This window comes from Opisthorchis viverrini (genome assembly GCF_000715545.1).
Source record: "Opisthorchis viverrini unplaced genomic scaffold opera_v5_79, whole genome shotgun sequence".
NCBI lineage: Eukaryota > Metazoa > Platyhelminthes > Trematoda > Opisthorchiida > Opisthorchiidae > Opisthorchis > Opisthorchis viverrini.
Genome location: NW_008751737.1, coordinates 426,669 through 439,603, shown reverse-complemented (window position 1 = coordinate 439,603; position 12,935 = coordinate 426,669).

Below are 12,935 nucleotides of genomic sequence, written 5' to 3'. Positions count from 1 at the left end.
CAGTGTCCGACGCATCTACCGGGCTGTATATTACTCACAGTGATGACTACAAAAGCTTGTAACCGTTTTTGAGAGAAATGTACTGCAAAATTTTCTTGTTTTTTGTCGGCCACACGGCACATTGTCACAGACTTGTTTAAAATAAAACAGTAGGTATGTCCTCCCAGTTCCTATTGTTTTTAATCCGGTCACGAGTTTGCCGGCTGAACTGAAATGGGAGAACTAGTGGACCGTGTATGGTGGTCCCATACAATTGTGAGTTTCTCTCTGGTGAAATTTCGAGACAATATGGCCTTTGCGAATAACTGTCAGTCATGTCCAGGTAGATGCTGGACAGCCGATTTCACCGACATATTCGTTCACACACTGTTCACTGTCGCCAGTTTTTTTTCCACGATTGCATTGATACCACAATGCTAGAAGAGTGAGTTTGCCGTGCTTTCCATTACAATCAATATATAACCATTACTTGGTACGCAAAATAACACAGAACAGTTGAAAAAAATCCTGTGGCATCTGAAGCCCTGTGCAATGTCAACAATGCGCACCGTAAGTGATGGTGATCGGTGTTTACCCCTCCATTCATCCTCACATTTAAAAAACGAAGCTTTGCACATGAGGCTCAGGTGCTTTCATCCACCTGACCTTTTTTGCGTTCCAGTAGCCACCACCCCGTTTTTGGTCAGGATTTATTCCAAAATATACTCCTTTGATAACTCACCATTACTACTCCTGTTAACTATTCCTGATTCAAAATGTCTGAATGGAGAAATAACCAGGAAAAATCACGAGAATTACAAAAAAGGCAAAAAGTAATTCAATTTGTCATGGATACTCCGGCGTTTCAGACTCCCCCTGAAATTTTCCTCTCCGAACAAGACGAACAGTTTGACATAATCAGTGTCGCTGTTTTGTTGTGACAGCAGCCAATGCAAAAATATTTACCCCAGCAGGCGAGTTGATTAATGTCAAAATTGACACATGTTAACTAAACTTGGTACTTACCACAGCTGTCGTTTGTCACTTATTGTACATAGTCATTCGGCTGAATAAAAAAATGACGACGGGGTCTAACTGGGAGCTCAAAAAGACGGACAAGTGCACAAAAACCTTTCAAGATTGGTCCACTTCTATCTCTTAAGTCTGTTCTTAGGATTTTTGCATACAGGACAGCCAAGAAGGTAGACATCAGGTTGTCGGTGCCTTGTTCTATTCCGTCAATAAAAGCGCTCCCACTATATCAAAGATTACGCATTTTCGTCAGCCTCCCAGAGTTAGTACTGGGAAATTTTTTTCACTGAACTTGAGCGGCTTGTGTTTAGTTTCGTCACTACTGAATAAGCCGGTTGATAGAGCTTTGGATCCGCTGCGACCGTTGAGTCATGCGTCGTGGAAAAATTCTGTCACTGTCAAAACGCTGCTGACTCCGACTGTACCCATGACTAGGATCCTGTAAGTCGTTTGACTGAATCACCCTTCCCGTGGCTGAATGCCATGTTACCTGAAGAAAGCATGAGAACTGAGATCCTGCCAGGTTGACCAGGCCTAGACAGGAGCAGTCGAGATACTGTGGTTGGGTTTGAACCTTGCGCTCAGTATGTTCGCGCCTTAACCTTTGAGGTATCTCGAACTCATCAGTTCTGGTCAACGTATAAGTGTTCTCCATTTGTGTGAGCGCTACAGTAATCTGTATGCGTGATAATCGAGAAATAAGCCAAACAAATGCGCCGCAAAATTCTGCTATGGCTGACCACTGGCAGCGAATGCTAATAGTGCTGTGTATGGTCACGTAATATGATGCGTCACCCAGCCTGATCGCATTAATTCATCACCGACCACTCATCCCTTCAGGCTACAGATCCCCAGATCGCCAACGTGGATCCGTAACATGAAAAAACACAAAGTTCAGCATGATCACAAGGTGGAAAACGCCGGGTTTCTAGACATGCACGCAGCGCTTTTCTGACGAACCTGCAAAACTGTGTGAATTTTTTGGGGTTGCAACACAGTTTTCCTGAATCTTTTGAAGTTCGCAACCAAAAAATAAATAAATAGAGGTCACTAGCGACTTCGAAAAAATCTAAGCACTGAATTGTCCAGTGCACTGACTTGTTGGCCTCAGTATCATTAGGCCGCGTAGAACTTCCGTGCAGGTCTATACCGAAATTGTGGTACAACAGTTTCGGGTTTTTTACGTGGATACATCCTGGAATAACAGCTGAGCGGCCTTTATCTTGTCAATTCTACATTATATTCGCATGCTCTGACAGCGATATTCCGATAAATTCCATACTGATAAATACAGGATCTCGTAGTGTTGAAAAATGTAGTCTGCAAATTATCCTTTCGCTATTTCTCTGCGATGATAGGTTATCTTTTTTCCATTTTTACACAGTTCTTTGGCTAACTCTACGAGTTTTCAAATCTTCTAGGCTTATCGACGATTTTCTACTAACCGACGGCAACCTTGAAAACCAATTGGAGCTATGCTGTTTATTGTAAAAGGTTTCAAGTAGAACATGAGGCTGACGGAAATCAGGGATGTAAACTAGGGGACTGCGCTTACCTGATATGCCCCAAGAAGAGCGAAAGCGGTCATGGGTTGTCGATAAATTATCGTCAAACTTATGAGTAGTGCAATACAAATATTGTTTATCGCCGATATCTCGAATATCGTAGCGACTGAAACATGAGGCGGCCTGGTGCAGCACATTCAGTTGCCTGGAAACATCAAAACCGAGAGATTCTGTTGGGTTCCAGGTGAGTCTCTCGCAAAAACCAAGTTAGTTTGCAAATGAGTGTATTTCGCTGATTCTAGTCCGCTCCTTAATATAGTTTATTTTACCTTATCGGGTGCGCGAAAGTTGAAGTCGAAGCTGAAATAAGGCACCGGAGTTGGTGTAATTAATTAGACAGAAGAGTAACAACAGAGATGTCTTTACATGTGTTCTGTGTACTCTGTGTGGGTGGTTCACTTTCTGAAAGAGAAAAGAAAACTTCTACAGTCTTTCGTAGACTGCGAAACAAGGTATCCAACATTATGCACCCGGGGTATCTGATGAGGAATTGGTCAGAACGCAAGAAGGTGCAAAATATTCTTATCATGGTTGAAGTTTGATGAACATTCAGATCGGTCAACCATTGTGAGCACCAGTCGAATTTTCAAAGTCATCTGTGACGATGTGGTGCGCACTCATCGCCCACAACTGTTGATCGTTGCCTCTGTTTTCGAGTGATCCGCGGGCTTTATGGAACGTACAACACGTTTTCCATCCCTAAGGCTTGCTGTCAAACCATGATAAACGCCAGGTGACCGGGTCAACTGCAGCTCATCAGGTCGGTAATACTCAGCAATGACAGGTCGAACACGTTCTCTTATGATTTGCCAGCAGAAGGTTCACTTAAACCTACGGGCTCCGCAAGGGAGCAGCAACTTCCAGGCCATAGTCATCCTGCCAATGAACCGTGAGTGGCTGTCCAATCTTTGGAAAGTTCATACTGAACAACAATGTATTTTCGGTATTCTTTAAGACCCATTCATTATTTATATGTACTCGCTTTGTGAGACCAAGTCGAAATCATGTGTTTGCAACTTGTATTCCGATTTATGATGATACCAAGCTTTCTGGAGAAAATCCGATTTAATAGCTGCATAGATGTTTGATTACGTGATTCAATACAGGGTTTAGATGACATGGTGACCTAAGTCAACACCAGAAGTTAGCCCAATATTCTGTTGGTAGACAACCACCAGGTGGGAGCTACTGAATTTATTAGGCAGCAGTGGCCACGCCCGTTCACAACAGGAAAGGTGGTTTAGGATTGCGAGATGCAAACATCTTAGGTGGGAAATAAACTCATTTGCAAATCAATTTGGTTTTCACGAGAGATTCAACTGAATCTCTCGTTTATGATATTCTACAACTGAATGTGCTGCACACAGGCCGCCTTATGTTTCAGTTGGCACGATATTCGAGATAACGCAGTATATTTTCATAAAGGAAACTGTTCACAAGGTTGCTGAAAGCTCTTTGACAGCCCACGACCGGTTTCGCCCTTCTTGGGGCTCATCAGGTAGGACAGAACTTGGTGTTGGCATGATGACAACACCCCTGCTTCAATCACTTTGGTTGCGACAATGTTGAACTGCCAGAAACGCAGTCCCTAAGTTGAGCTTAGGATAATACTTATCCATGTCTAGTTGCCAGAAGCCCAATGCCGACATATGAATTTCAGTGTGCACAGACACTCAAATACTCAAAAAAGCACGCCACTAGGACCCGTTTTGAGTAGAAACAGGCCTGTGTGCAGCACATTCAGTTGTAGAATATCATAAACGGGAGATTCAGTTGAGTCTCTCGTGAAAGCCAAATTGATTTGCAAATGTGTGTATTTCTCGAAAACGATGCAATTTGGGTTAAAGTAAAACCTAAAGTTGACGGAAACTCGGGGACTGCGCCTACCTGATGTGCCCCAAGAAGGGAGAAACCGGTCGTGGGTTGTCGAAGAGTTTTCAGCAACGTTGTGAGTAATCTTAGGTGGGAATTTTTATTGAGTCCGTGACAATCATAGAATATCACCGAGTGCACAAACGATTGCTTTATATATGGAACAGCAGTAATCTTTAAAGGAATTCTATACAAGTAGCTGGCAGACTTACCTAAACTAGTCTGGCTTGAAAGCTGTGTAAAAATTGATTTTGGTTCTTGGTAGCCTAACGAGCAGACCTGACCTCACCAGTAAGTCACGCTTTTATTTGAAAAATCACATTCACGAAGGTAAACTGCGGGGACTTCCCCAATAAAAACTTTCGCATACAAAGCACCCGTCCCTGGGGAAATCTCATTAGGTCTCAGTGAAAAAAAAACCGAAAAAGTGGATAAATAAATTTTTCATTTTAGTTCCACTTTGCCGCAATTTGGTTAACATGGTCTGCTGATTCTGAAGCCCGCAAAATTACGTTCGTCATATCATCAGCTTCATCACAACTGAGTGTTTTGACCAGAACGTCAGTAACTCAATGTTTTCGGGTAGAAATCGGCTTATCTTCAGAATCCTACCTATGTGCAACTCTATGACAATAAAAAGGGTACCGCAGTTAGCTAATTTAAACAAACTGGTTTTTTGGCTACCTAGGGTAGCTATTTTGCAAGAAATCTCCGGGGTTCAAATCCCGGCACGGCCATTGGATATGCACTGCTGATGAGCTCTAATAAGAGTGAAACTCGAGTCCAGTGCTTCCCTTTGGTGTGAACTCACCGGAATAATTACGCCAGAACAGGAGGACGACCGTTCAAACGAGAGTGGTGTGACTATGAACAAAATACCTATCTCGCAAAACCCCAGAATTGCAAATCTCTGATAGTACCTAACGCTTCTCCAATTTTAAAGCTGCCTTCCCAATGCGATAGAATATATTATTTTGGATCTCCTTAGCCCACAAATTATCCCGAAAATGCCAGAGGGCAGTTCGGTTTCCCCAGTGAACTATCAGCTTGCTAACTAGTGCAGTCGAAATTAAAGAATTCATCATTATCTAAGTGTCTGAATTAATCATTCCTAGCCTAGTTTGTTGTTTTGATTTCGGTTGATACCGTTATCAACAATGTTTCTGTCTTTCTCGACGGCCTTGCTTGACGCAACACGCTACTCACAAGGTTGCTGAAAACTGTTCGACAGCCCACGAATGGTTTCGTCCTACTTAGAACTCATCGAAATGGCGCATTCCCTGAGTTACCGTCAAGTTTATGTTCTATTTGAATTCAAATTGGATGAAACGTGAGGGTACTCTCATTTTCATACGAATTTTGTTTTGACACGTTTATGAGATGGTCTTCATCCGAATGCGGTGCTGTATGTCGTTCCATCCATGAAAGCCTACCACCTGAACATCTTGGCCATCGTAATACCTGGAGTTTGAGGTGACCTGGTGCAGCACACTCAGCTGAAGAAGGCCATCTAAAACCATAGAGGGAGCTGGATTCAGTTGAGTATTTCAACTTTGTGTGCAAATAAGAGTATCTGTCTAAATGCTTTTGTCCAGCCAATCGTAACTGGGTAGGAAAATCTGGTTAGTTGTGGATTCGAGCCCTTAAAAAGATTGAAAGAAATGCACAAGGCTGATGATTCTTGGGTAAGACAGAATAACTGTACACTTTTCCCGGTCAGAGAATGAAAGCTTGCGTGAATTTGTCGTGTAGTACCTTTTTTGCACAAGGGCGACCAACGCACACGAGTTCAAAGGGGGCTTCGGGACTTTTATTTGGCCCGTTAAGCCTGTGTTGTTCATTCCGACTAAGTAGTAGCTATTGCAGGGGATATTTTATGTATAAATATTGGTTTTTGTGTTTGAAACCCTGGGAAAACCACTCAGTAACGCTGCTTGTCATGTGTAGACGCAACACACTGCTCACAACTTTGCCGAAGACACCTCAGCCATTGTCACTGACATATTCGGTAGAATTCAGCTTAGTCTCCTGTATTTGGAGAATGGCCATTGTTGGATTTTGTCCCCGAACTGCACCGTTGTCTCTTAGTAAAATAAACGTTAAAAATGAATATATCAGAGAAGGAAAAATTTCAGACTCCAGCCATTCTACATTGTTGAGCTTTGCTCCCTTCCATAAACTGGTGGATCAGCTCAGCGTCGAATTCTTATTCTGAATTAGCCCGTAGCTGGTGTTTTTTTTATTCGTCAATGCCGTTGCAGTTTCGAAATTTTCCAGTACAAACGGTCACCCACTTTGGCCACGCAAGTGATTTTGTCAACTGATTTGATAAACACTACACGCGATGGTAACAAACAAAAATGAGACAAACGTTTCATCTTACGTTCCAGAAAAATTAAATTAGGACCTCGATTGGGTCAGAAACTGATCCTAACTTCCTGTCTGTTGGTTTTTGTCGGTTGATTGCTCCGTGATCATACCAGTGACCAAGTGAGTTGTAAAGACCAGGTGATTTTTGGGATTATGAATGAACAAATAATACTAGAAGTGATGTTCACTGTGAATGCAAAGTTATCCGCGGATAAACTTCTGCAGAAAATTGTCACGCTACGGTGAGAGTGGCAGGCACTGAATGGTTTCATCGCAAAAATATGGTCACGTGATATTTTGTTCCATAGCTCGCACAAAGTAAGTTCGCAAATCATATTTAGTTTCTTTCTTCGTTACGTTTGGTGAGTTTTTAAGCTGTGTAAAATGAATAATCCTCAATCTCCTTTCCTACTAAGTTATGTCTCAACAAGGTGTAATTCGGAGATCCATTCCACATTTGATTACAAGACCGCACCGTTATTGATCATGTGGTCTTTTTTAAATTGAAGGAGGTTAGACTTAGTGTTTTCCTCTTAATTCATGACTGATTTATGGCTAGTGAGATACTGAAACATTTGAATCTTTAAGCCTGATTTGAATCCGACTATAACTCCGAGTGGAAGGTGCGGTATAGCTTGAATTTCACTTACAGTTCGTTTATCCAACCACCTCTTTGTAACAACTTCAGCCTTAATAAAATCATGGAGCTCTGTGCGCTATTCTGTCTTTTTCTCCACAATCCGATCAATTCTTTTAAACGACCGGATTCGCTTGGCTTTTCTGATGTCCTGTTAGGAGGAATTACTGCACCCGTTACCATCTGAGATCCCATTTGGTAAAGAGGTCGAAGCTTGTAATATTGACATGGTTATATTTGATTTGACATACCATGAAGCCTAGGATACTTTTCACTTTCCTCCTCTACGTTATGGATCTCTGAATATATGACCCTCCGTTCATTCGAAATTTCCTGCTTGACGGATATTGTTTCTTTATTTTGGCGACCTTGGGTACTGTTGATTTGTTATGGTACTTAACGTTTAAAATAATTTTTGCTGAACTAATTGCGTATGACTATCAGTCACTTTAATGTGTATCTAGATCGACCAAAAGCCCTGTGGAGACTCAACCAGTCACCTGTCTGTTCAGATTATATGACCGCTCCACTGAAGGTCTGTTGATATTTCTCTACGCAGCAAACGAGTAGGTGTAATTTCCGCTTCAATATTGGCACAAAAAGCGTGAAACTTCATGAATTTCAATAGACTGGGCACAGATTTGTAGGCCAGATTTTGATCTTAGTCTGTCTGGGGGAACATCAAGAGAATAGCTGCAACATGTCTGTTTGTCTCGACAACAACACAAAGCATACCATCGCAGTTTTGTTTTAATTCTAGGAGCTCCATCGAAATCGGTCTAGTTGTCTTGATTTGGAAAGGCAAAAGTTAAGGTGAGTTCAGCTATCTTCTCCGGACTTACCTTTGCCACGTGCTGCGAGTCTGCTCATAATTTTTTGGTCTACATTCTCCCGTGATTTTTTATTACGACTACCGTAAAGCCTACTTTTAGGCCACTTTTGACTGTGACCAAGGTTCGAGCATATAGACTAAACACACTAAGTAATACAGAGACCTAAAGCACGCACTTCATGCATAGCAATAAAATGTTTTACATCCTACAGCACCAAACAGAAATTTCCGTAGACTAACCGCTTCCAGGAATATCTTTTTATTCCAGTTCGGTGTGCGGAAGAATTGGTCCGATTAGTTTTAAAAGCAACGTCTTGCCGCCGCGTCATCCCAAAAGTAATTTTGAGCTCAACGAAACCGTTCCATTTTCGCATTTTGGCCGGGAGTTTATTGCGGCCGGTGACTTCCTCACACTGTGCGGCGATAAAGAAGCATCGGAAATGCAATTACATTGCAGTGCGTCTGACGTCACTAACTGTCCTCCGTAATTCGGGTCACCGACTAGGTTGTTTAGTCAGGCTTTCGTCGCAATGCATAAGCATGAGCAGAAAAACAAATTGGAAAATACTGCACCCGTCATCTACCCCTCGGATTTCTTGTGCCTGTTATTTGTTACACCGCTGGTTCCGTGTTTTCTACCAGATTTCCATCGTGTGCGTAGTACAAATGATTCTTGAAGCTTACTACAGATTGATAACTTATTGGCTTACTCATTATCATTTATTTCTGAAGAGCATGGTCACAAACATAAAAAATGAATGCAAGCGATGAATGCGAAAGGGTAAGAGGAGAATATGGGAGAAAAGAGAGAAGCATCTCATTCGAAATCATGCCAAGAACAGTTCCAGTCTGATGAGGTGAATCCCAAAGTATGTAAAGATTTTGTTATGGGAACACGCGTCTAAAGACCAACAACCAAAGAAAGGACAAACAATGGTGAATGCTCTTCAAGGCGCGGTAGGCGCTAGCACAGTCGACTCGCACATCAGGCACAAAGTGTCCGTCATGCTGGGTCTGATGTGAGAATAAATGGCAAAAATGTACATTCAACGCCATGTGCCACGCATAAAAGTGTCATAAGTACACAGAGAACCCACACTGGCAAGCAAACACAAGTCAATGACTGCGACCTTAGGAAGTCCCAGTCCAATAACAGGCTTAGCGGATTGAGGAAAGCAGATCCCTCGATAAGTGATGATCATCGGTTGGTGAACGGAAAAGTCAACACCACAACCGATTGCATGTAGGGCTGAGATTATGGCGAGGGAGGATTTATCAGCACCATACTTCTGCTTCTTCTCATTCCACACAGTCACTCCGCGCCCATCCGCGACTATGCTGACGTCTATTACAGTTGCACGGCGATCTCGAACAGCGATTAGGTCAGGTTTGATGAACGACGTAGAAGTAGGGGCTCTCAACTCCTCGAAGACGGTGTATCCCAGTCGACGTTGCAAGTTCCCTTGCAACCCCATTTTAACGAGCACATCTGGCACGATGCGTGATCCAGCAGGATTGCAAAATATGCACCAAGCTCTCCGGTTGGCCGCAGTTTACACGCCATAAGATCGTCTGGCCACCATGACCATGCCGAGCACTCCTAATTCTCGTCCTGAGCAGGTTGCATCGGAGCTGGATACCTCGGATAAATATCCGAGAAAACACTCATTCTGGGAATACGAGCCATCGACTCGAGAGAGGCGAAGCGACCAACTCTCGTAAACCGCGACAGTCAACACTGTTGTACCCACTTAATTACATACTTAATTGCCTACTTAGTTATTTAAGACCACAGATTGGTTGCGGATTATTGTAATACTCAGGCTTCGCTGCTATTTTTATAATGAGTACCCTCGCACACTCATCTGCTATTTAAAGTTTAGTGGGAGAGAAAACTCCTCATATGGTTGCAGAAGACTCTTCGGCAGACCATAAGAGGTTTTGGACGGTCTCCTGTAGAATCGAATTCGCGAATTTCGTAAAAATTGTGTTCACGTAGAACAAAAGGTTGATGGAAATCTCGGCCACTGTATATATATGATGAGCCCGGCTGCAGGATGTCGAGGAGTTTCTAGCAACCTTATGAATGGTTTCTTTCAATAAAAGATACTGCGGTTTCTCGAATATCGTGCCAACCGGCTTTTGTGCAGCACATTTGGTTGGAGGATATTACAAATAAGAGGTTCAGCTGGAACTCGACCAACTCTCCTGTTAAGACCAAAATGGCATGTACATGAGTGTATTTTGCTTACTATGGAAGCATACCTAAGAAGCAAATAGCAGGAGTCTTCGGGAATCGATGTTCACACCTACGTCCTTTGTATGCATGCGCAAGTTCGATCAGGATCTTGTGAGATGCAGCCTAGCAAATTTCATTGAATCCTGATGCTAGCTTTCATATGAACGCAATCCTTCTGTGAGCACTGTAAACAGAAGATATTTTTCTCTATGTTCATAGACTACTGTGCCATATGATAGTCGTAATCAACCATGGAAAAAGATTCTTTCAAACGCCAAGGGATTGAATCTACTAAGATCTCATTGATTGACGTTTAGCTATTTTCATTATCTGATGTAAATTTTGATCCATTTATTGTGAAACAGCAAGATAAATCAGAAGGAAACAGATGCACAGTGATTCCTCCAAAAATACAACGTCTTTCGGGATCGCTTCACTGCCTGATTAGGAGTATTTTGAGTGCTCGTATGTGTGTATGCGTCTGTGCGTGTGTGCATACGTGCGTGAGGGCGGGCGGGTGGACATGTGCAGAGGGCAAAGAATTCAAAAAGTTTCGCTTCACTTGCTTTTAGAAAACAGTCTATCTCTGACCCGTCAAAGAAAATGAATAGTGATTTGAACAGTACCTTTCAATCCCTAAGACGCTTTTTTCTTCTAGGTAGATTTTCCGTAAATCTAGTTAGTACTGAGTTATATATAGCATGGCCTAGAGGAGAGCCCAACGGTACTCCTTAAGGTTCACATTCAGTTCAAAAGCACTAGAAATAAGAGGGCCAATAGTATTAAGCAAGACGGAGTTTATCATGTCCGTAAGATCACGCCATCATTAGCAGAATTACAGCTAAGGAGATGAGCGTCAAATGTCAACGATCAATACAATAAATGTTACATTAAAGGCAGGATTTAGTTCCCACACGCCATATCCTAGTTATATTTTGGAAAAATGTCTCGTTTGTGATAAGCCTTAAGTTGTCCTTCTCGGACATCGGTAATGTGACAGCTAAAACGTTTCGCCTCTTTATGGGTGTGGTCCTTCTATCACAACCTCTCTGAAGACGACAGTCAACAAGGTACTCTAAAATTCTTTTAAAGTCATGTAACAAACTTGTGTAAAAAGCAGGTGACCAACTGGTTCTCTCTTAAGATCAGCCATTGCATTGCTTTCCAGTGCTCTGCTTGAACTATCCCCACTGAAGAGAGGCAAAAGAATGCGTTTTGTCAGCCATCACGTAAAGTGAATTTTTCAATGCAAAGTTTCCAAATACAGTTCCACCTTCATTGTATTGACTGCAACTGTAATTGTTCCTGTGGAAGGAGTTTACCGATCATCATTTTTGAGAAAAGCAAGGAAACTTGTGCTAGGATTTCAAGCGATTGAACAAACTCCCGTACAGGAAACGTTTCTTCGTCCCGTTATATTCTGCGCTTAGATTTCATCGTTTTTTGTGACCCGTAAAACTGTTGACTGAATGGAAAAAGCACGCAGTCTGTTTTGGCTTAGTTCTATGCGTGTGTGTGGTGTGGGTAATGATCTCGAATGTTCTCATTATCTCTACCTGTCTAAATGCGGCTTAATTTAATCCCTGTTACCAAAGTCCAGCTGCTCTCATCCTAACGTGATTTGCTCTCCCTCCAGTCACCGCTCTTGCTCCCATCTAAATGAAGGCGAGATTGGAACGGATGTCCTGTGGCTGTGTCGATAGCGATCGATCTACTGTGGGATAGAGTTTGTTTTCTGCAGACCTTATAGAATAGCTTTCCAAGTAACCCAGTTTGTTGGCTACACACACTTCATTAATTATGCTCAAAGCTAATATATCTATGCTTTGAAAATGATGCGCGTGAGGCGGCTGTTTAACCAATAACTGAGGTACGTCGCTATCGACGTTTTAATCATTGCTGGCAAAAAACCAGTTGCCGCATACACGTTAACTCTCTTGCCGCAGGAATACAGTTACCACACCGCTTACCACCTTGAGCACAAGATACTCCGTGGTTACTTACACCTTGCACTGAAAATTTCGTGGTCAGTGGATTTTTTGTTGTTAAGAATAAAAACGTCACTAACCCGTTTGTGGTTGTTACATTTCACTATCCAGTTTGTTTCAATTACTCAAAAGCTGGATTTAGCAGTTTCAAGAAGGGATTCCAGTCTTCATGGTAAGACAAATTGCCGAGGAACACTGCACAGCCTTTTCATTCTTCTTAGGCAGTGCACATTCAGGACTCTGCAAAAGTATTCTAACCCGACGTCTTCTGGAGGAACAGTCACCGACTGGTCATTACTGAAGACTATTAAATAGTAAGGATTCATCACAGTACAACCACGATTTGGTCAACAAAACATAACATAAACCCTTAACCTCTTTTCCTCGACTCCACTTGGCCTTGTTGTCCTTCTGAAGCACC